Source organism: Triticum aestivum, chromosome 4A (assembly GCF_018294505.1).
Source record: "Triticum aestivum cultivar Chinese Spring chromosome 4A, IWGSC CS RefSeq v2.1, whole genome shotgun sequence".
Taxonomy (NCBI): Eukaryota; Viridiplantae; Streptophyta; class Magnoliopsida; order Poales; family Poaceae; genus Triticum; species Triticum aestivum.
The window spans coordinates 21487652-21508098 of record NC_057803.1 but is presented as its reverse complement, the minus strand read 5'-3'; positions in this window follow the sequence as shown (position 1 = coordinate 21508098).

Below are 20447 nucleotides of genomic sequence, written 5' to 3'. Positions count from 1 at the left end.
CCGTGCTCTAAAAGATTTAAGTGAAGCACATAGAGCAAAATTACTTAGCTCAAAAAGATATAAGTGAAGCACACAAAGCATAACTACATAGCTCAAAATATATAAGGAAGCACATAGAGCATAACTACATAGCTCAAAAGATATAAGTGAAGCACATAGAGTATTCTATCAAATTTTAATTCATGTATGGCTCTCTCAAAAGGTGTGTACAGCAAGGATGATTGTGGCATACTAAAACACAAAGACAAAAATAATACAAGACGCTCCAAGCAAAACCCATATCATGTTGGTGAATAAAAATATAGCTCCAAGTAAATTACCGATGGAAGTGGACGAAAGAGGGGATGCCTTCCGGGGCATCCCCAAGCTTTGACTTTTTGGTGTCCTTGGATTATCTTGGGGGTGCCATGGGCATCCCCAAGCTTAGGCTCTTGCCACTCCTTGTTCCATAATCCATCAAAAGAATTCACCCAAAACTTGAAAACTTCACAACACAAAACTCAATAGAAATCTCGTGAGCTCCGTTAGAGAAAGAAAACAAAAGACCACTTCAAGGAACTGTAATGAACTCATTCTTTATTTATATTGGTGTTAAACCTACTGTATTCCAACTTCTCTATGGATTATAAACTATTTTACTAGCCATAGATTCATCAAAATAAGCAAACAACACACGAAAAAATAGAATCTATCAAAAACAGAACAGTCTGTAGTAATCTGTAGCTAGCGCAAGATCTAGAACCCCAAAAATTATAAAATAAATTGATAGACGTGAGGAATTTATATATTAATAATCTTCAAAAATAATTAACTAAATATCACTCTCCAAATAAAAATGACAGCAGTTCTCGTGAGCGCTAAAGTTTCTGTTTTTACAGCAAGTTCAACAAGACTTTCCCCAAGTCTTCCCAACGGTTCTACTTGGAAAAACACTAATTAAACACAAAAAACACAACCAAAACAGAGTCTAAATAAATAAATTATTAAATAACAGCAAGGATAAATATTGGGTTGACTCCTAACAAGCGTTTTTCTTTAAAGCCTTATAGCTCGGCATAATATTTCAATGATGCTCACATGAAAGACAAGAATTGAAGCACAAAGAGAGCATCATAAAACACGTGACAAACACATCTAAGTCTAACATACTTCCTATGCATAGGCATATTATAGGCAAACAAATTATCAAGGTAAGCAAAAACTAGCATATGCAAGATAGCGGAAAGAAACAATAGCAATCTCAACATAACGAGAGGTAATTTAGTAACATGAAAATTTCTACCACCATATTTTCCTCTCTCATAATAATTACATGTAGGATCATAAGAAAATTCAACAAAATAGATATCACATAAAATATTTTCAACACGATTCACATGCATGCAAAGTTGACACTCTTCCAAAATAGTGGGATTAACATTAACTAAAGTCATGACCTTTCCAAACCCACTTTTATCAAAAACTTCATAAGATTGAACACTCTCCAAATATGTGGGATCTAAAGTTGACATTCTTCCAAACCCACTTTCAATATTATTGCAAACATTATAATAAATCTCATATTCATCATGGGGTTTAAATAAATTTTCAAGATCAAAAGAAGAATCACCCCAATCATGATCATTGCAACAAGTAGAGGACATAGCAAAACTAGAATCCCCAAGCTTAGGGTTTTGCATATTATTAGCACAATTGACATTAATAGAATTTATAATAGAATCATTGCAATCATGCTTTCTATTCAAATATCTATCGTGAATTGCTTCATGAGGTAATTCATCACACTTTTCAGATTCATGAATTTCAAGCAAAACTTCATAAAGATAATCTAGTGCACAAAACTCACTAGCAATTGGTTTATCATAATTGGACCTCTTAAAAATATTAGCAAGTGGATGAGGATCCATAGATCTTAGGTTCTCTGTTTAGTAATAAATAAACAACTATTCTAACCATACAAGCAAACAAGAAGCAAGCGGGCAAAAAGAGGCAAATCGAGAAAGAGAGGGAGGATAGAGAGAGAGAGGGCGAATAAAACGGCAAGGGTGGAGTGGGGGAGAGGAAAACGAGAGGCAAATGGCAAATAATGTAATGCGGGAGATAGGGATTGTGATGGGTACTTGGTATGTTGACTTTTTGTGTAGACTCCCTAGCAACGGCGCCAGAAATTCTTCTTGCTATCTCTTGAGCTTGCGTTGGATTTCCCCAAAGAGGAAGGGATGATGCAGCAGAGTAGCGTAAGTATTTCCCTCAGTTTTTGAGAGCCAAGGTATCAATCCAGTAGGAGGCCACGCTCAAGTCCCTCGTACCTGCACAAAACGATAGCTACTCGCAACCAACGCGAATAGGGGTTGTCAATCCCTTCACGGTCACTTACGAGAGTGAGATCTGATAGATATAATATTTTTGGTATTTTTGGTATAGAGATGCAAAGTGAAAAGTAAAAGGCAAAGTAAAAAAGCAAAGCAAGATTAAAGTGATGGAGATTGATATGATGAGAATAGACCCGGGGGCCATAGGTTTCACTAGAGGCTTCTCTAAAGAGCATAAGTATTCTACGGTGGGTGAACAAATTACTGTTGAGCAATTGACAGAATTGAGCATAGTTATGAGAATATCTAGGCATGATCATGTATATAGGCATCACGTCCGTGACAAGTAGACCGAAACGATTCTGCATCTACTACTATTACTCTACTCATCGACCGCTATCCAGCATGCATCTAGAGTATTAAGTTAAAAACAGAGTAACGCTTTAAGCAAGATGACATGATGTAGAGAGATAAATTCATGCAATATGAAATAAACCCCATCTTGTTATCCTCGATGGCAACGATACAATACGTGCCTTGCTGCCCCTTCTGTCACTGGGAAAGGACACCGCAAGATCGAACCCAAAGCTAAGCACTTCTCCCATGGCAAGAACTACCAATCTAGTTGGCCAAGCCAAACGGATAATTCGAAGAGACTTGCAAAGATAACCAATCATACATAAAAGAATTCAGAGAAGATTCAAATATTATTCATAGATAGACTTGATCATAAACCCACAATTCATCGGTCTCAACAAACACACCGCAAAAAGAAGAAGATTACATTGAATAGATCTCCACGAGAGAGGGGGAGAACTTTGTATTAAGATCCAAAAAGAGAGAAGAAGACATCTAGCTACTAACTATGGACCTGAAGGTCTGAGGTAAACTACTCACACTTCATCGGAGAGGCTATGGTGATGTAGAAGCCCTCCATGATGACAGCCCTCTCCGGTGGAGCTCCGGAACAGGCCCCAAGATGGGATCTCATGGATACAGAAAGTTGCAGCAGTGGAATTAGGTTTTTGGCTCATGTTCTGATCGTTTGGGGGTACGTAGGTATATATAGGAGGAAGGAGTACGTCGGTGGAGCACCGAGGGGCCCACGAGGCAGGGGGCGCGCCCCCCACCCTCGTGACCGCCTCTTTGACTCCTTGGAGTAGGGTCCAAGTCTCCTGGATCACGTTCGGTGAGAAAATCACGTTCCCGAAGGTTTTATTCCGTTTGGACTCCGTTTGATATTCTCTTTCTCCGAAATACTGAAATAGGCAAAAAAAACAGCAATTCTGGGTTGGGCCTCCGGTTAATAGGTTAGTCCCAAAAATAATATAAAAGTGGAAAATAAAGCCCAATATAGTCCAAAACAGTAGATAATATAGCATGGAGCAATCAAAAATTATAGATATGTTGGAGACGTATCAGGTAACAAAAGGTAATGATAGCAAAAGTAATGTTTTTGGTATTTTGTAGTGATGATAGCAATAGCAATGAAAAAGTAAATAAGCGAAGAACAATATATGGAAAGCTCGTAGGCAATGGATCGGTGATAGAGAATTATGCCGGATGCGGTTCATCATGTAATAGTCATAACCTAGGGTGACACAGAACTAGCTCCAATTCATCAATGTAATGTAGGCATGTATTCCGAATATAGTCATACGTCCTTATGGAAAAGAACTTGCATGACATCTTTTGTCCTACCCTCCCGTGGTAGCGGGGTCCTAGCGGAAACTAAGGGATATTAAGGCCTCCTTTTAATAGAATACTGGACCAAAGCATTAACACATAGTGAATACATGAACTCCTCAAACTACGGTCATCACCGGTAAGTATCCCGATTATTGTCACTTCGGGGTTAACGGTGACTATAGACTTGCAAGATAGGATCAAGAACTCTCATATATTGATGAAAACATAATAGGTTCAGATCTGAAATCATGGCACTCGGGCCCTAGTGACAAGCATTAAGCATAGCAAAGTCATAGCAACATCAATCTCAGAACATAGTGGATACTAGGGATCAAACCCTAACGAAACTAACTCGATTACATGATAAATCTCATCCAACCCATCACAGTCCAGCAAGCCTATGATGGAATTACTCACGCACGGCGGTGAGCATCATGAAATTGGTGATGGAGGATGGTTGATCATGACGATGGCGACAGATTCCCCTCTCCGGAGCCCCGAATGGACTCCAGATCAGCCCTCCTGAGAGGTTTTAGGGCTTGGCGGCGGCTCTGTATCGTAAAACGCGATGAATCTTTCTCCCTAATTTTTTTTTCTCTCCAAAACCAAATATATAGAGTTGGAGTTGAGGTTGGAGGAGCTCCAGGGGGCCCACAAGGTAGGGGGCGCCCTAGGGGGCAGACGCGCCCCCACCCTCGTGGCTAGGGTGTGGGCCCCCTTTTCATCTTTTGTAAGGATTTTTTATTATTTCCGAAAAGACGTTCCGTGAAGTTTCAGGTCATTCCGAGAACTTTTGTTTCTGCACATAAATAATACCATGGTAATTCTGCTGAAAACAGTGTCAGTCCGGGTTAGTTCCATTCAAATCATGCAAGTTAGAGTCCAAAACAAGGGCAAAAGTGTTCGGAAAAGTAGATACGACGGAGACGTATCAATGAGCAACTATAATCTCTAATTGTCATTGCAAACAAGTTTCATTCATAATAGGCTGAATCAGGAATGATGAACTAATCATATTTACAAAAACAAGATAGGTCGAGTTCATACCAGCTTTTCTCATCTCAATTAGTCCATCATATATCGTCATTATTGCCTTTCACTTGCACGACCGAACGGTGTGGATAATAATAATAGTGCACATGCATTGGACTAAGCTGGAATCTGCAAGCATTCAATACAAGGGAGAAGCCAAGGTAATATGGGCTCTTTGTTAGATCAACAATAATTCATATGAGAGCCACTAAACATTTTCATCATGGTCTTCTCCTCTCGACCCCAAAGAAAAGAAAGGAAATAAAACTATTTACATGGGAAAGTTCCCAACAAGCAAAAGAAGAACCATAAATCTTTTTGGGTTTTCTTTTAATTATTACTACTACAAGCATGGAAATTAAACTAGCTAAAAGCTACACTATTTTTTTCTTAAAGTTTTTCAAACACACAAGAAGAATGTTGGAAAAGAAAATAAACTAGCATGGATAGTACAATGAAAAAGTATGAGCACCGACACCTGACATGAGTGTGTGAACATGAATGTAATGTCGGTGAGAAATGCGTACTCCTCCAAGCTTAGGCTTTTGGCCTAAGTTGGTCTATGGCTATGGCTCAAAGCTGCCCTCTCCGGTGTACGAAGGAGTGTCCTCTGGGTGCCACTGGTTGGCGATCTCCTCCGGATCCCACTGATAAACAGACTGTCGATAAGGGTCAAGGGGTGGCTCCGGCTCAGGCTCTGGAGCTGGTGTCCGGCTCCAGTATGCATGAATGGCCTCCGGCAAAACGAGGTATGTGCCTGAAAATATGTTAAACAAAGAGGGCGCATGCAAGGTAATAATCTCATAGTAGTTTTTATCAAAAATCAATTTATACTTAAGCATCTTCTTCTTATCTTTAACAATAAAATCATGTGCTACCATACTCTTATAATCTAGAAAAATAGAGGGCATCAACTTTTCCTTTTTCTCATAATGCCTAATAGGTATCCTAAAGTGTGCGGCAAGGCACGAGGCAAAGATGCCTCCGAAGATGGGACCCTTTGTTCGGTTCAGATTTAATCATTTAGCAAAAATAATGCCTAAACTGAAAGTTGTATCACGAAACAAAGCATGGCGTAAAATAACAATATCAGGAGCATTGAGATTTCCACTATTCCCACGACCAAGTAAGCATCTACTAGCAAATATTGCAAAGTAATGTAGAACAGGAAAATGTATGCTAGTAATTCTTGCGTTAGAAACTTTCCTCGTTTCCCCTACAGCAATCATATCAATAAACACCTCCACATCATTACGATGTGATTCCTCTATGCTGCCCGCAAAGGGTATCTTATAGACCCGACAAAAATCATATAGTGACATCTCCTTAACCTCATGATATAAGTGAAATTCCACTGAAGGTGATGATTTCTTAGCATGAAAGTAAAAAATTTGCACGAAAATATTAGTGAGGAGGAGATATTGTCCGCATTGGTCGCGGAGGAAGTCGATGAGGCCTGCATTCTCAGCCAAATAATAAAAGTCATCATAAATCCCGGCTGCTTTCAAGAACTCATCACAAGGCCATTCGCATGGCCGAACCTCCGCAGTGCGAGGGATATTATATTTGGGCTTCTTATTCTCTTCACTTTGCTTATCCTTCGAGCTTCGGCTCGAAGAGCCCCTCAACAATCTCTTCATAATTTTCTTTCACTAAAAAATTTCTGAAATTTTTAGTGACTCAAAATAAAAGTGAACCAAACTTAACAAGATTGATAGCAACTACTCCTACAAGTGCCTAGAGGCCATATCATGCATTAAAACTACTTTTGACCACATAAATTTGACCTGCAAGCTCAAGAACAGGGTCACCTAAGCAGCAAAATTTTGCAATAAATAAAGCACTAGAACAAAAACTAATTGGACCATTGGAGGAGTCACATACCGAAGAACAATCCCTAAAGCAGTTTTGTGAATGGAGCTCTGAGCTAGGAGATCGAAAATGGCAGCAAGATGAGCTAGAACTCGGGTTTGAGCTGGTGGATGATTTTTTGTAGGAATATGAAGTGTGTGGGTGCAAGAATAAGTGGAGGGGTCCACGTGGGGTCCACGAGGCAGGGAGGCGCGCCCTGGACCCTCGTGGCCAGGTGGTGTGGCCCCCAGGTGTGTTCTCAGTGCCAATAATTCTTAAATATTCTACAAAAAATCATCTAAAATTTTCAAGACATTTGGAGAACTTTTATTTTCAGGGTATTTTTTATTGCAAGGATAATTAAGAAAACAGACAAAAAAAATAATACTATTTTTGCTTTATTTAATCTAAATAACAGAAAGTAAAAAGAGGGTACACAGATTTGTGCTTTCTAACTTCATCCATCTCATGCTCATCAAAAGAAATCCACTAACAAGGTTGATCAAGTCTTGTTAACAAACTCTTTCTGAATAACATGAAACTGGAGAATTTTCGAATAACACTTGGTTACCTCAACGGGGATATGCATGTCCCCAACAATAATAATATCACATTTCTTCTTGACAGTAGGAAGAGGGAATTCAAAACCTCCAATAGTAATCGTTGAAGTTTTTCCAATAGAATTAATACTGTGGACTTGAGGTTGTCTCCTCGGAAAGTGTACCGTATGCTCATTAGCATTAACATATGAAAAGTGACATTGCCTTTGTTGCAATCAATAACAGCCCCTGCAGTATTCAAAAAGGTTCTACCAAGAATAATAGACATACTATCGTCCTCGAGAATATCAAGAATAACAAAGTCCGTTAAAATAGTAACGTTTGCAACCACAACAGGCACATCCTCACAAATACCGACAGGTATAGTAGTTGATTTATCAGTCATTTGCAAAGATATTTCAGTAGGTGTCAACTCATTCAAATCAAGTCTACGATATAAAGAGAGAGGCATAACACTAACACCGGCTCCAAGATCAGATAAAGCAGTTTTAACATAGTTTCTCTTAATGGAGCATGGTATAGTTGGTAATCCTGGATCTCCTAGTTTATTAGGTATTCCACCCTTCAAAGTATAATTAGCAAGCATGGTGGAAATTTCAGCTTCTGCTATCTTTCTTTTATTTGTGACAATATCTTTCATATACTTAGCATAAGGATTCATTTTAAGCATATCAGTCAAACACATACGCAGAAAGATAGGTCTAATCATTTCAGCAAAGCGCTCAAAATCCTCATCATCCTTTTTCTTGGATGGTTTAGGAGGAAAAGGCATGGGTTTCTGAACCCATGGTTCTCTTTCTTTACCGTGCTTCCTAGCAACGAAGTCTCTCTTATCATAACGTTGATTCTTTGATTGTGGGTTATCAAGATCAACAACAGGTTCAATCTCTACATCATTGTTATTGCTAGGTTGAGCATCAACATGGACATCATCATTAACATTATCACTAGGTTCATGTTCATTAGCAGATTGTGTTTCAGCATGAGAAATAGAAATATCATTGAGATTCTCAGGTGTGACACCAACAGGTTCACTAGGAGCATGCAAAGTCCTATCATTTTTCTTTTTCTTCTTCTTAGAAGAACTAGGTGCATCAACATTAGTTCTCTGAGAATCTTGCTCAATTCTCTTAGGGTGGCCCTCATGATACAAAGGTTCTTGAGTCATTTTTTCCCCTCTAGTCATAACTCTAACATCATTATCGCTTTTCTTATTATTTAATTCATTGAGCAAATAATTCTGAGCTTTAAGCACTTGTTCTACTTGAGTGGTAACCATAGAAGCATGTTTACTAATAAGTTTAAGTACACCTTTAACTCTAGACATATAATCACTCAATTGTTCACTCATATAAGCATTACTACCTGTGTCGGGTTATCAAGACCATGTATCTCTTCAATAGGTAGTAAATTCTTAACATCTTCAGCTTCAATACCCTTTTCTTTCATAGATTTCTTTGCCTCTTGCATATCTTCAGGACTGAGAAATAGAATACCCCTTTCTTCGGAGTTGGCTTAGGAGTTGGTTCAGGAAGTGTCCAATCAATATCATTACTCAACATATTATTCAATAGCAATTCAGGTTGCTCAACAGTTCTTTCCCTGAAAACACAACTAGCACAACTATCCAGGTGGTCTCTGGAAGCATCGAGTAGTCAATTATAAAAGATATCAGGTATTTCATTTTTCTTGAGAGGATGATGAGGCAAAGCATTAAGTAATCGGAGAAGCCTCCCCCAAGCTTGTGGGAGACTCTCTTCTTCAATTTTCACAAAATTATATATTTCCCTTAAGGCAGCTTGTTTCTTATGAGCGGGAAAATATTTAGCAGAGAACTAATAAATCATATCCTGGGGACTACGCACACTACCAGGATCAAGAGATTTAAACCATATTTTAGAATCACCCTTTAATGAAAATGGAAATAACTTAAGGATATAATAGTAATGAATTTTTCCTCATTATGCATAGGGTGGCTGTTAGGGAACGTAGTAATTTCAAAAAAATTCCTACGCACACGCAAGATCATGGTGATGCATAGCAACGAGAGGGGAGAGTGTAGTCCACGTACACTCGTAGACCGAAAGCGGAAGCGTTAGCACAACGCGGTTGATGTAGTCGTACGTCTTCACGGCCCGACCGATCAAGCATCGAAACTACAGCACCTCCGAGTTCTAGCACACGTTCAGCTCGATGACGATCCCCGGACTCTGATCCAGCAGAATGTCAGGGAAGAGTTCCGTCAACACGATGGCGTGGTGACGATCTTGATGTTCTACTGTCGTAGGGCTTCGCCTAAGCACCACTACAATATTATCGAGGACTATGGTGGAGGGGGGCACCGCACACGGCTAAGAGATCAATGATCAACTGTTGTCTCTGGGGTGCCCCCTGCCCCTGTATATAAAGGAGCAAGGGGGAGGACGTGCGGCCAGGCAAGGGGCGTGCCAGGAGGAGGCCTACTCCTCGTGGGAGTAGGACTCCCCCCTTTCCATGTTGGACTAGGACTTGGGGGGGAAGGAGAGAGAGGGAAAAGGAAAGGGGGGCGCTAACCCCCCTCCTTGTCCAATTCGGACTGGGGGGGAAGGGGCGCGCCGCTACCCCTTGGCCTCCTCTCCAGTTCCTCCACTAGGCCCATTAAGGCCCATTAGGTTACCGGGGGGTTCCGGTAACCTCCCGGTACTCCGGTAAAATGCCGATTTCACCCGGAACACTTCCGATGTCCAAACATAGGCTTCCAATATATCAATCTTCATGTCTCGACCATTTCGAGACTCCTCGTCATGTCCGTGGTCATATCCGGGACTCCGAACAACCTTCGGTACATCAAAATATATAAACTCATAATGAAACTATCATCGTAACGTTAAGCGTGCGGACCCTACGAGTTCGAGAACAATGTAGACATGACCGAGACATGTCTATGGTCAATAACCAATAGCGGAACCTGGATGCTCATATTGGCTCCTACATTTTCTACGAAGATCTTTATCAGTCAGACCGCATAACAACATACGTTGTTCCCTTTGTCATCGGTATGTTACTTGCCCGAGATTCGATCGTCGGTATCTCAATACCTAGTTCAATCTCGTTACCGGCAAGTCTCTTTACTCGTTCCATAATACATCATCCTGCAACTAACTCATTAGTTGCGATGCTTGCAAGGCTTTAAGTGATGTGCATTACCGAGAGGGCCCAGAGATACCTCGCCGACAATCGGAGTGACAAATCCTAATCTCGAAATACGCCAACCCAACAAGTACCTTTGGAGACACCTTTAGAGCACCTTTATAATTACCCAGTTACATTGTGACGTTTGGTAGCACAAAAAGTGTTCCTCCGGTAAACGGGAGTTGCATAATCTCATAGTCATAGGAACATGTATAAGTCATGAAGAAAGCAATAACAACAAACTAAACGATCAAGTGCTATGCTAACGGAATGGGTCAAATCAATCACATCATTCTCTAATGATGTGACCCCATTAATCAAATGACAACTCATGTCTATGGCTAGGAAACTTAACCATCTTTGATTCAACGAGCTAGTCAAGTAGAGGCATACTAGTGACACTCTGTTTGTCTATGTATTCACACATGTATTATGTTTCTGGTTAATACAATTCTAGCATGAATAATAAACATTTATCATGAAATAAGGAAATAAATAATAACTTTATTATTGCCTCTAGGGCATATTTCCTTTCAGTCCCCCACTTGCACTAGAGTCAATAATCAAGTTCACATCGCCATGTGCTTTAACATCAATAGTTCACATCACCATGTGATTAACACCCATAGTTCACATCGTCATGTGACCAACACCCAATGGGTTTACTAGATTCAATAATCTAGTTCACATCGCTATGTGATTAACGCCCAAAGAGTACTAAGGTGTGATCATGTTTTGCTTGTGAGAGAAGTTTAGTCAACGGGTCTGCCACATTCAGATCCGTAAGTATTTTGCAAATTTCTATGTCAACAATGCTCTGCACGGAGCTACTCTAGCTAATTGCTCCCACTTTCAATATGTATCCAGATTGAGATTTAGAGTCATCTAGATCATTGTCAAAATTTGCATCGACGTAACCCTTTACGACGAACCTTTTTGTCACCTCCATAATCGAGAAACATATCCTTATTCCATTAAGGATAATTTTGACCATTGTCTAGTGATCTACTCCTAGATCACTATTGTACTCCCTTGCCAAAAACAGTGTAGGGTATACAATAGATGTGGTACACAGCATGGCATATTTTATAGAACCTATGGCCAAGGCATAGGGAATGACTTTCATTCTCTTTCTATCTTCTGCCGTGGTCGGGCTTTGAGTCTTACTCAGTTTCATACCTTGTAACATAGGCAAGAACTCTTTCTTTGACTGTTCCATTTTGAACTACTTCAAAATCTTGTCAAGGTATGTACTCATTGAAAAACTTATCAAGCGTCTTGATCTATCTCTATAGATCTTGATGCTTAATATGTAAGCAGCTTCACCGAGGTCTTTCTTTGAAAAATTCCTTTCAAACACTCCTTTATGCTTTGCAGAATAATTCTACATTATCTCCGATCAACAATATGTCGTTCACATATACTTATTAGAAATGATGTAGTGCTCCCACTCACTTTCTTGTAAATACAGGCTTCCCCGCAAGTCTGTATAAAACTATATGCTTTGATCAACTTATCAAAGCGTATATTCCAACTCCGAGATGTTTGCACCAGTCCATAAATGGATCGATGGAGCTTGCATATTTTGTTAGCACCTTTAGGATTGACAAAACCTTCTGGTTGCATCATATACAACTCTTCTTTAATAAATCCATTAAGGAATGCAGTTTTGTTTATCCGTTTGCCATATTTCATAAAATGTGGCAATTGCTAACATGATTCGGATAGACTTAAGCATAGATACGAGTGAGAAACTCTCATCGTAGTCAACACCTTGAACTTGTCGAAACCTTTTGCGACAATTCTAGCTTTGTAGATAGTAACACTACTATCAACGTTCGTCTTCCTCTTGAAGATCCATTTAATCTCAATGGCTCGCCGATCTTTGGGCAAGTCAATCAAAGTCCATACTTTGTTCTTATACATGGATCTCATCTCAGATTTCATGGCCTCAAGCCATTTCGTGGAATCTGGGCTCATCATCGCTTCCTCATAGTTCGTAGGTTTGTCATGGTCAAGTAACATGACCTCCAGAACATGATTACCGTACCACTCTAGTGCGGATCTCACTCTGGTTTACCTACGAGGTTCGGTAGTAACTTAATCTGAAGTTACATGATCATCATCATTAGCTTCCTCACTAATTGGTGTAGTAGTCACAGGAACCGATTTCTGTGATGAACTACTCTCCAATAAGGGAGAAGGTAAAATTACCTTATCAAGTTCCACTTTCCTCCCACTCACTTCTTTCAAGAGAAACTCCTTCTCTAGAAAGGATCCATTCTCAGCAATGAATATCTTGCCTTCGGATCTATGATAGAAGGTGTACCCAACATTTTCTTTTGGGTATCCTATGAACATTTACTTCTCCAATTTGGGTTTGAGCTTATCAGGTTGAAACTTTTTCACATAAGTATTGCAACCTCAAACTTTAAGAAACGACAACTTAGGTTTCTTGCCAAACCATAGTTCACACGGTGTCGTCTCAACGGATTTAGATGGTGCCCTATTTAACGTGAATGTAGCTGTCTCTAATGCATAAACCCAAAACGATAGTGGTAAATCGGTAAGAGACATCATAGATCGCACCATATCTAATAAAGTACGGTTACGACGTTCGGACACACCATTACAGTGTGGTGTTCCAGGTGGCATGAGTAGTGAAACTATTTCACATTGTTTTAACTGAAGGCCAAACTCGTAACTCAAATATTTTACTTCTGCGATCGCATCGTAGAAATCTTTATTTTTGTTACGATGATTCTCCACTTCACTCTGAAATTCTTTGAACTTTTCAAATGTTTTAGACGTGTGTTTCATTAAGTAGATATACCCATATCTGCTCAAATCATCTGTGAAGGTCAGAAAATAACGATACTTACCGTGAGCCTTAACATTCATCGGACCGCATACATCAGTTATGTATTATTTCCAATAAGTCAGTTGCTCGCTCCATTGTTCCGGAGAACGGAGTCTTAGTCATCTTGCCCATGAGGCATGGTTCGCAAGCATCAAGTGATTCCAAAAGTCCATCAGTATGGAGTTTCTTCATGCGCTTTACACCAATATGACCTAAACGGCAATGCCACAAATAAGTTGCATTATCATTGTTAACTTTGCATCTTTTGGCTTCAATATTATGAATATGTGTATCACTATGATCGAGATCCAATGAACATTTTCATTGGGTGTGTAACCATATAATGTTTTATTCATGTAAACAAAACAACAATTTATTCTCTTACTTAAATGAATAACCGTATTGCAATAAACATGATCAAATCATATTCATGCTCAACGCAAACACCAAATAACACTTATTTAGGTTCAACACTAATCCCGAAAGTATAGGGAGTGTGCGATGATGATCATATTAATCTTGGAACCACTTCCAACACACATCGTCACTTCACCCTTAACTAGTCTCTGTTCATTCTGCAACTCCCGCTTCGAGTTACTACTCTTAGCAACTGAAACAGTATCAAATACCGAGGGGTTGCTACGAACACTAGTAAAATACACATCAATAATCTGTATATCAAATATACCTTTGTTCACTTTGCCATCCTTCTTATCCTCCAAATACTTGGGGCAGTTCCGCTTCTAGCGACCAGTCCCTTTGCAGTAGAAGCACTCAGTCTCAGGCTTAGGTCCAGACTTGGGCTTCTTCACTTGAGAAACAACTTGCTTGCCGTTCTTCTTGAAGTTCCCTTTCTTTCCCTTTGCCCTTTTTTTTGAAACTAGTGGTCTTGTTAATCATCAACACTTGATGCTCTTTCTTGATTTCTACCTTCATCGATTTCATCATCATGAAAAGCTCGGGAATCATTTTCGTCATCCCTTGCATACTATAGTTCATCACGAAGTTCTACTAACTTGGTGATGGTGACTAGAGAATTCTGTCAATCACTATATTATCTGGAAGATTAACTCCCACTTGATTCAAGCGATTGTAGTACCCAGACAATCTGAACACATGCTCACTGCTTGAGCTATTCTCCTCCATCTTTTAGCTATATAACTTGTTGGAGACTTCATATCTCTCAACTCGGGTATTTGCTTGAAATATTTAACTTCAACTCCTAGAACATCTCATATGGTCCATGATGTTCAAAACGTCTTTGAAGTCCCGATTCTAAGCCGTTAAGTATGGTGCACTAAACTATCAAGTAGTCATCATATTGAGCTAACCAAACGTTCATGACGTCTGCATCTGCTCCTGCAATAGGTCTGTCACCTAGCGGTGCATCAAGGACATAATTCTTCTGTGCAGCAATGAGGATAAACCTCAGATCATGGATCCAATTCGCATAGTTTTCTCTAGGAACATATCAAAAAAACAGGGAGCAACATCACGAGCAATTGATCTACAACATAGATATGCTAATACTACCAGGACTAAGTTCATGATAAATTTAAGTTCAATTAATCATATTACTTAAGAACTCCCACTTAGATAGACATCCCTCTAATCCTCTAAGTGATCACATGATCCAAATCAACTAAACCATAACCGATCATCACGTGAAATGGAGTAGCTTTCAATGGTGAACATCACTTATGTTGATCATATCTACTATATGATTCACGCTCGACCTTTCAGTCTTAGTGTTCCGAGGCCATATCTGCATATGCTAGGCTCGTCAAGTTTAACCTGAGTATTTTGCGTGTGCAAAAACTAGCTTGCACCCATTGTAGATGGACGTAGAGCTTATCACACCCGATCATCATGTGGTGTCTGGGCACGACGAACTTTGGCAATGGTGCATACTCAGGGAGAACACTTTTATCTTGAAATTTAGTGAGAGATCATCTTATAATGCTACCGTCAATCAAAGCAATATAAGATGCATAAAAGATAAACATCACATGCAATCAATATAAGTGATATGATATGGCCATCATCATCTTGTGCTTATGATCTCCATCTCTGAAGCACCGTCATGATCACCATCGTCACCGGCGCGACACCTTGATCAACATCGTAGCATCGTTGTCGTCTCGCCAATCTTATGCTTCCACGACTATCGCTACCGCTGATCACCATTATCACCGGCGCGACACCTTGATCAACATCGTAGCATCGTTGTCGTCTCACCAATCTTATGCTTCCACGACTATCGCTACCGCTTAGTGATAAAGTAAAGCATTACAGCGCAATTGCATTGCATACAATAAAGCGACAACCATATGGCTCCTGCCAGTTGCCGATAACTCGGCTACAAAACATGATCATCTCATACAATAAAATTTAGCATCATGTCTTGACCATATCACATCACAACATGCCCTGCAAAAACAAGTTAGACGTCCTGTACTTTGTTGTTGCAAGTTTTACGTGGCTGCTACGGGCTGAGCAAGAACCGTTCTTACCTACGCATCAAAACCACAACAATAGTTTGTCAAGTTGGTGCTGTTTTAACCTTCGCAAGGACCGGGCGTAGCCACGCTCGGTTCAACTAAAGTTGGAGAAACTGACACCCGCTAGTCACCTGTGTGCATAGCACGGCAGTAAAACCAGTCTCGCGTAAGCGTACGCATAATGTCGGTTCGGGCCGCTTCATCCAACAATACCGCCGAACCAAAGTGTGACATGCTGGTAAGCAGTATGACTTATATCGCCCACAACTCACTTGTGTTCTACTCTTGCATATTACATCAACGCATCAAACCTGGCTCGGATGCCACTGTTGGGGAACGTAGTAATTTCAAAAAAAATCCTACGCACACGCAAGATCATGGTGATGCATAGCAACGAGAGGGGAGAGTGTAGTCCACGTACCCTCGTAGACCGAAAGCGAAAGCGTTAGCACAACGTGGTTGATGTAGTCGTACGTCTTCACGGCCCGACCGATCAAGCACCGAAACTACGGCACCTCCGAGTTCTAGCACACGTTCAGCTCGATGATGATCCCCAGACTCTGATCCAGCAGAATGTCGGGGAAGAGTTCCGTAAGCACGACGGCGTGGTGACGATCTTGATGTTCTACTGTCGCAGGGCTTCGCCTAAGCACCACTACAATATTATCGAGGACTATGGTGGAGGGGGGCACCGCACACGGCTAAGAGATCAATGATCAACTGTTGTCTCTGGGGTGCCCCCTGCCCCTGTATATAAAGGAGCAAGGGGGAGGAGGTGCGGCCAGGCAAGGGGCGCGCCAGGAGGAGTCCTACTCCTCCTGGGAGTAGGACTCCCCCCTTTCCATGTTGGACTAGGACTTGGGGTGGAAGGAGAGAGATGGAAAAGGAAAGGGGGGGCGCCGACCCCCCTCCTTGTCCAATTCGGACTGGGGGGGAAGGGGCACATGGCTACCCCTTGGCCTCCTCTCCACTTCCTCCACTAGGCCCATAAAGGCCCATTAGGTTATCGGGGGGTTCCGGGAACCTCCCGGTACTCCAGTAAAATGCCGATTTCACCCGGAACACTTCCGATGTCCAAACATAGGCTTCCAATATATCAATCTTCATGTCTTGACCATTTCGAGACTCCTCGTCATGTCTATGATCATATCCGGGACTCCGAACAACCTTCGGTACATCTAAATATATAAACTCATAATGAAACTATCATCGTAACGTTAAGCGTGCGGACCCTACGGGTTCGAGAACAATGTAGACATGACCGAGACATGTCTCTGGTCAATAACCAATAGCGGAACCTGGATGCTCATATTGGCTCCTACATTTTCTACGAAGATCTTTATCGGTCAGACCGCATAACAACATACGGTGTTCCCTTTGTCATCGGTATGTTACTTGCCCGAGATTCGACCGTCGGTATCTCAATACCTAGTTCAATCTCATTACTGGCAAGTCTCTTTACTCGTTCCGTAATACATCATCCCGCAACTAACTCATTAGTTGCAATGCTTGCAAGGCTTTAAGTGATGTGCATTACCGAGAGGGCCCAGAGATACCTCTTCGACAATCGGAGTGACAAATCCTAATCTCGAAATACGCCAACCCAACAAGTACCTTTGGAGACACCTGTAGAGCACCTTTATAATCACCCAGTTACGTTGTGACGTTTGGTAGCACACAAAGTGTTCCTCCGGTAAATGGGAGTTGCATAATCTCATAGTCATAGGAACATGTATAAGTCATGAAGAAAGCAATAGCAACAAACTAAACGATCAAGTGCTATGCTAACGGAATGGGTCAAATCAATCACATCATTCTCTAATGATGTGACCCCGTTAATCAAATGACAACTCATGTCTATGGCTAGGAAACTTAACCATCTTTGATTCAACGAGCTAGTCAAGTAGAGGCATGCTAGTGACACTCTGTTTGTCTATGTATTCACACATGTATTATGTTTCCGGTTAATACAATTCTAGCATGAATAATAAACATTTATCATGAAATAAGGAAATAAATAATAACTTTATTATTGCCTCTAGGGCATATTTCCTTTCAGTGGCTATATCATTCAATTTAGTAAGATGTGCCATAACAGTTTCAGATTCATAGCCATAAAAAGGATCAGATTCAACCAAAGTAACTATCTCAGGATCAACAGAGAAATCATAATCCTTATCAGAAATACAGATAGGTGAAGTAGCAAAAGCAGGGTCATATTTCATTCTAGCATTCAAAGATTTTTCTTTCAGCTTAGCTAACAGTTTATTAAGATCATATCTATCATTGCAAGCTAAACAATCTCTAGCAGTTTCTTCATCCATAACATAAACCTCAGGCACAATAGGCAATTCATATCTAGGGGGAGAATCTTCATCATCACTTTCATCAATATTGTCAGTTTCAGTAATTTCATTCTCTCTAACCCTAGCAAGTTGTTCATCCAGAAATTCACCTAATGGCAAAGTATTACAAGCATAGAAGTAGTTTCATCATAAGTATCATGCAAAGCAGAAGTTAGAGCTATGCTCCCTAGCAACGGCACCATAAAATAGTCTTGATAACCCACAAGTATAGGGGATCGCAACAGTTTTCGAGGGTATAATATTCAACCCAAATTTATTGATTCGACACAAGGGGAGCCAAAGAATATTCTCAAGCATTAACAGTTGAGTTGTCAATTCAACTGCACCTGAAAGACTTAATATCTACAGCAAAGTATTGAGTAGCAAAGTAATATGGAAGTGACGGTAACGGTGGCAAAAGTAACAGTATTGGTTTTGTAGTGATTGTAATAGTGGCAACGGAAAAGTAACTAAGCAAAGATCAATATGTGAAAAGCTCATAGGCAATGGATCAGTGATGGATAATTATGTCGGATGTGATTCCTCATGCAACAGTTATAACATAGGGTGACACAGAACTAGCTCCAGTTCATCAATGTAATGTAGGCATGTATTCCGAATATAGTCGTACGTGCTTATGGAAAAGAACTTGCATGACATATTTTGTCCTACCCTCCCGTGGCACCAGGGTCCTATTGGAAACTAAGGGATATTAAGGCCTCCTTTTAATAGAGTACCGGAACAAAGCATTAGCACTTAGTGAATACATGAACTCCTCAAACTATAGTCATCACCGGGAGTGGTCCCGATTATTGTCACTTCGGGGTTACCGGATCATAACACACAGTAGGTGACTATTGACTTGCAAGATAGGATCAAGAACTCACATATATTCATGAAAACATAATAGGTTCAGATCTGAAATCATGGCACTTGGGCCCTAGTGACAAGCATTAAGCATAGCAAAGTCATAGCAACATCAATCTCAGAACATAATGGATACTAGGGATCAAACCCTAACAAAAATAACTCGATTACATGATAAATCTCATCCAACACATCACCGTCCAACAAGCCTACGATGGAATTACTCACGCACGGCGGTGAGCATCATGAAATTGGTGATGGAGGAAGGTTGATGATGACAATGGTGACGGATTCCCCTCTCCGGAGCCCCGAATGGACTCCAGATCAGCCCTCCCGAGAGAGATTAGGGCTTGGCGGCGGCTCCGTATCGTAAAGCATGATGAATCCTTCTCTCTGATTTTTTTCTCCCCAAACATGAATATATAGAGTTGGAGTTGAGGTCGGTGGAGCCTCAAGGGGCCCACAAGACAGGGGCGCGCCCCCACCCTCGTGGACAGGGTGTGGGCCCTTGGTGTTGATTCTTTCGCCAGTATTTTTTATAAATTCCAAAAATATTCTCCGTGAAGTTTCAGGTCATTCTGAGAACTTTTATTTCTGCACAAAAATAACACCATGGCAATTTTGCTGAAAACAACGTCAGTCCGGGTTAGTTCCATTCAAATCATGCAAGTTAGAGTCCAAAACAAGGTCAAAAGTGTTTGGAAAAGTAGATACGATGGAGACGTATCATGCCCCATTGTCACCACGAGTATTCAATTGGAAGACATATATCAAGTGCTCTCAAATCCATAAAAGTATTCAATCCGATAACAACGAAATTTCAAAGGGAAAAACTCAATTCATCACAACAAGATAGAGGGGGAAACACCATATGATCCGACTATATTAACAAAGCCCACGATACATCAAGGTCGTGACATCTCAAGAACACGAGAGATAGAGATTAAACACATAGCTACTAGTACAAACCCTCAGCCCCGAGGGTGGACTACTCCCTCCTCATCGTGGTGGCCGCCGGGATGATGAAGATAGCCATCGGAGATGATTCCCCCCTCCGGCAAGGTGTCAGAAAGGGTCTAGATTGGTTTTTGGTTGCTACAGAGGTCTGCGGCGGCGAAACTTCTGATCTAGGTTAACCCCGAGGGTTTCTGGAATTTTTGGGAATTTATAGGTTAAAGAGGGGGTGTGAGAGGCCACTGAGGTGGGCACAACCCACCTGGGGCCCAGGCGCGCCCTGGTGGGTTGTGCCCCCCTCGGGG